Source organism: Pinus tabuliformis, chromosome J (genome assembly GCF_031772625.1).
Source record: "Pinus tabuliformis cultivar Carrire ecotype Pingquan chromosome J, CPIR1, whole genome shotgun sequence".
Taxonomy (NCBI): Eukaryota; Viridiplantae; Streptophyta; class Pinopsida; order Pinales; family Pinaceae; genus Pinus; species Pinus tabuliformis.
In genome coordinates, this window is record NC_142295.1 from 1,070,257,184 (window position 1) to 1,070,263,183 (window position 6,000).

The window sequence follows — 6,000 nt, forward strand, 5'->3', positions numbered from 1 at the left end:
GCACTAATTTCCACCGGTTTGAGAGGCAAGGGCTGTAATTTCTGTTTTCCTTGAAAAAATTGACATTCATGACAGCTCTTTACCGCTTTATACACACCAGAAAATAAAGAAGGCCAATAGAAATCGGCTCTCAAAATCTTATTAGCCGTGGTTTTCCAAAATAAGTGACCCCCACAGTCACCTTTATGGAAATCATCTACTGTTGTTTTTGCTTCCTCTTCGACCAAACAGTTCAGCAAGATGCCACCGGGATCCTTCCAATAAAGTGCAGATTTGATAATGCAAAATTTGGCAGCCTTTAGCTTCAATGTTCTAGCTTTGTTTCTAGGCATTCCAGGAGGTGCAGATAAGTTTTGAAGCACATAAACTATATCAGCATACCAAGGGCAAGACACAAAGATATCGGACACCTGTAGAACTGAATTTTCTTCATCTTCATCGGACAAGGCATCAATCAAATTTATATCAAGGACATGAAGGTTCGCTTCAGCCATCAACTTAGCTAAGCCTTGACCTTTAATCAACTTGGTAGGCTTAATTTCAACATCATATTCTAAGAGTGCAGCAATCCACTTACCCCTTCTTCCTTCCGGTTCCGTTTGCACTAAAACATCCTTCACAGCTGCATTAGGAACATATGCTAAAACATGAGAATTCAATATGTAAACTCGGAAATCTTTCAATGCTTTTATCAGGGCCAATGCTTGCTTCTCAATGATATTATAATTCAGCGCTCCGTCTCTTATGATGCGGCTGAAAAAAGCTATGGGCCTCTCAACTCCATCTCTCTTTTGCATTAACACGGCCGCCAATGTATTCTCAGAGGCGAATGAAAACAAGATAAAATCCTGAGTATAATCCGGGCTAATCAAAGTTGGGGCTGAAGATAAGATTACCTTTATCAAATTAAAATATTTCATCGCCTCTTCGGTCCATCTTAGTTCGCTGTCCTTCTTGAGCATATTGGTTATCTCTCTGAGATGTTCAGCAAGATTGGGAATGAAACGACGCAGAAAATTCAACTTACCATTAAAGGACTGAATTTCTTTCTTGCTACGGGGCTGCTCCAATTGCTGAATTGCTTCCACTCGTGCAGGGTCTATACGAATGCCATCTTTAGAAATGATATGGCCTAGCAGCTTGCCTTCACTCATAGCAAAAATACTTTTCTTCGGATTCAACGAGATGCCATATTTTCTACACTTTTCAAACACCTTAGTTAAATGAAACAAATGCTCTTCATCTGATTTAGAAAACACGGTCAAATCATCGAGATAGACAACTAAAAAGACATCCTTCTCATTTGCAAAGGCCATGTCCATTGCCCGCTGAAATGTGGCACCCACATTCTTCAATCCAAACGGCATCTTGGCATAATGAAATGTACCCCATGGAGTAGTAAATGCTGTCTTGTCACGGTCATCTTCGTGCACTAAAATCTGATTATATCCAGAGTAACCATCAAGCAATGACATCCTAGATGCCCCCACAACCCGCTGCAATATGTGATCCATCTTGGGCAACGGATAATTGTCCTTTAATGACACTTTGTTCAGATTTCTAAAGTCTATACACAAGCGAATCTCACCGGTTTTCTTCCTCACGGGCACCAAGTTTGAGATCCAATCGGAAAACCGGATTGGCACTATGATTTCAGACTTATACAACCTGTTGACTTCCTTCTCAATCAATGGCAGCAATTTAGGATTAATTCTTCTCAACTTTTGCCGTAAAGGCTTTTGATTTGGCTCTATGGGGATGGTATGCTGAATAATGCTTGTGTCATAAGTTTTCAAATCTGAATAATCCCATGCAAAAACATTAGAATACAGAGACAATAATTTGATATACTCTTGCTTTACCTTAGGTGGCAATGCTTTTGAAAGCTTCACCATTTTTGGATTTGCAGCTGTCCCAAGGTTCACATCTTCAACTCCTTCAGCTGTTGGCCTCAAAGTTGGCTTGCGGGCCACATCATCCTGATCAAACAATTCCTCCAAAGGAATCAATCCTTTTGGAATGTGATTATCTTTGAGCTGCAATACATCCATCTGATTCACTCCTTCAGCTTCCGTATCTATTGAGATGTCTTCAAACTTACCCTTAACTTGCAGAAAATCTTCAATTTCTTCGTCATCTTGGAACACTTGCCAACACCTTTGGTTATCTGGAACTGTAGGATGATGCTTCACATATATCTCGAACTTATTGCTGGAATTCATGGGTATTTTCAGATTACTTGCTGCCTTAACCAATGCATCCGCAACACCATTTTGAATCCGGGGCACACATGTCAAAGTATGTTCAGAAAATCTTTTCAAGATATCTAAAACAGCATTTCTATAAGCTCTCATGCGAGGATGTTTGGCCTGAAATTCACCTTTCACTTGCTTGATAACTAGTTCGGAGTCGCCATATACTTCTATTTTCTTTGCCTTTAACTTTAGAAGGATTTTCAAACCAGCAATAAGAGCTTCATATTCTGCCTCATTATTCGAACAATCAAAAGCCAATTTATAAGAACATACTCGTACCTTGCTTGGAACTTGATCTTGGGCTGAGAATGGGCTTCGGATCCACACACCTATACCAGCACCATCGCTGCCCACTGCACCATCAAAATCCATAGTCCAAAGACCCTCTTCATCATCTTCTAGGTGCTGAAAGTTTGATTTTGTTTCATGTTCTGTTTGCTGCCCATTTATTTCTGCAATTGGCCTTATGACAGCAGACCTTTCTTCACTTTCCTTTCTCAAAACATCCCTGAAATTTTCTGAAATGTCTGGTATATCTTCTACTTGAACTAACTGACTATCTACCTCATTGAAATTTTCCGCAAACAAAACAAAAGATTCTAAATCTGTTTGTACATAATTTACAGGATGATTTACGGGCTTTTCCTTACTAGTGATCATGTATTTCATCTTCTGTTCCCGATATAACTTCCTCATTTGACCAAAAACTGGAATTGAAGCATATGAAAAATCAAGCTGAATCGTACCTTTGAGTTTGGCTCCCCATGACCTCGACAACAACATGCCAAATCGTGGAAGAATGTCCGCCACCACCACATCCATTAAAACATTCTTCGCTGGAATTTGATCTAGACTCACCACTAAGTCTTTGATCAAACCAATGCATCTTACCCGGCTAGAATCAAACGAATACAAATCATGGTACTTCCTTGTGATGTCAAGCCCCAGCTTCTCCATGATTGTTTTCGGCATCAAATTATGTGAAGCTCCCGAGTCAAACATAGCATTGTGCAGCACAAACTCATGCAATCGAAAACTAATATAAAATGGAGGAATGTCACTCTCGGGAGACTCACCATTCAAAGCTGGCCCAAAGATTAACTCCGACTGATCATCTTGTACATTCACCATGTCTAGCATTGGGTCAAAATTCAGCAACTTGGAAATTTGGCCTCGGTAAGTGGCATTCTTCATGACCTCCGTTAAAGGAATAGATATCTTCACCTTTGCAATTTCATTCTCCAAACTGAAAACTGGAAACTTCTCACCTTCCTTTGCCAGATTATCTCTCTTCTCAGCTTTATCCTTTCGTGCATTCGATGGCTGATCTACTTTAGCTGCCGATGATGTTTGAGTTGATGATGGACCGACTATATCTTTACCTTTTGAAAAAACCGAATCATTCTTTGCTGCAATGTCTTTCTTTTTCTGCACGGGATTTATAGGAATAGCCCGACTTCTCAATTGCCTTTGCTGTCCTTGCTGAGCTGATAATGCATTCAAATACCCTCTTTGATATTCTTCAGATTCTTCTTCAAGTATCATATCATTTGACAAAATATAATGCTCATCTTGGGGAAAGACAGAATTACTCACCAACTCATCTTCTTCCGTGATATATGTAGGCATATCATCAGGGGTAAAGAAATGATTTTCCTCGCCAACATTATCACCCTCATCTTCAGACTCTTGACTAAAAAAATTCTGCTGAAAAGGCGGTTTCATTTGCTGTTGAACTGCTGTGTCTTGTGCCTTTGTTTCACGCTGCTTGATCCTATATTGTTGCTGCTGACCTCTGAAATTTGGGTTACGAATCTGCAGTTCCGGCTTGTCAATTGTGACCCTTTCAAGTAACCTCTTCACCTGTTCAACCTGCTGAAGAACCTGATTTGACGTGGATGCCTCCTCCTTGATGGTGACTCGCTTTTCTGCCTTCATTCTTGCTCTTTTATCATTCAAATTTGCCTCAACGCTGACAACAATTTTCTGCATATCCTCCAAGGTAGGGGGATCTCGGTCTCTCAGTGAATAAGCCATCTCCGGATCAAAACCATCCGGGAATTTGAGAAGTGCTGATTTTCTAGATGGCCTCAAATCATCAGGAATAGCATTATAAACTGTATTGAATCTGATTATGTAATCTTGAACAGACTCACCCGGATTACGCTTGAGGTTGTTGTATTCGGCATTGATTTGAAGCGGATCCTTTCTGATTTCCCACTGATCTAAGAATTGATTCTGAAGTGCTTCCAAGGTAGCAATGCTGTTAGCTGTTAACCCTCTGAACCATTTTCTTACTTCTCTGGCAAATGTTTGCACGAACAACCGCATGGTAACATATTCTTCATCTAACTCATATAGATCAAAGAAAATGGACATTTTATCGATATGTTGCTGAGCTGTAATACTTTGTGGAGTGCCATCAAACATGGGGATTTTACTTTGGTAATCAGCAGGCATATCATGAAGATTAGCAGGCAATGCAAGTGGGGCAAACCGGGCTGCCATTTTTCTAGGTAAGGTAGGTCTTGGAGTAGCAGGCGGAGTAGGTGTAGCGGTATGAGGAGTAAGAGGAGGAGAAGCAGTATGTGATGCTGAAGGCGAAACAACTGTAGATGGAGGATGAGTAACTATGGGAGAGATAACAATAAAAGGAGGATTTGTCTGTTCATGCGCCGTGATAGAAGATCCAATATGACCAGAGATATTTTCAAGGAAATCAGCAAGAGTAGTAGCTTGTACACGTGTCTGGAGATTCCTCAAAATGAAGTTTTCAACTAATTTATTATGCCTCTCAAATTCAATAGCAGCTGCAAAATCAGGATTAGGAACTAGAGTTGCAAGTGCACTTTTAGATTTAGTTTTGAACAGAGACAACTCAAAGCTTTCGTCAAAATCCAAATCTTCAAGATAATAAAAAATAGTTGGGCATGAATGAGATCTGAAAATGGGTCTAGGATCTGTAGCCAGCTTGTTTTCTCAGAATAACTAGGAAAGAAAAAGCATTCAGCTTGTGAAAACTCTCAACCTATCATTCACGGCTAAGAGTTAACAAATACATGGGGATAAGATGTCAGAGGAGCGCTATGTTCACAAGCTCACGGAGATTGACTGAAGTAGCGTTTATCTACTTGCGCTAATGTAAAACAAGAGCGTTTTCGAAGGCTACCTGGCGTAACTTCAGGCTCCGTCTAAGACTTATGAAATAACACGTCTATGAACAAGAAATTTGATGTTCTCCCCAGTATGGTCGCCAGTATGTTAGCACTTGAAATTTCACCTCAGGCTGAAAAGGCAAATCTCAAAGCTACATCAAACCATTCAGCCTCGTCGCTAGCCCTACGGGGCAGGAGAAGGCTCTCTCCGGTCAATCTCGGTAAATTTTCAATAGGAAGAGATGACCAATCAAGGTAACACTGATATTAGGCTAGTAAACTGATTTGAAGGTTGATTTGGGGGTTTTTTGGGTTTTTGGTGGCAATTTGAGGAACTGCAATTTAGGGTGCGGGGATTGGACACAGTTTCTGCAGGGGGGTCTTTGGGGCAAGGTAGGAACCTGTATTGATGTCTTTAGCTGAAGTGGATGATTAGGAAGAAAGATAAGAAGGCTAAAGAGAACAAACAATGGATTTGAATTCTCTTTAGACAGCAGAAAACATAGAAATTAAACAAATTTAAAAGTAGAGCATGGCAAGCATGAATTCTGACTTTATCACTTCATTTGTTTAATATGCAGCAGTATAGA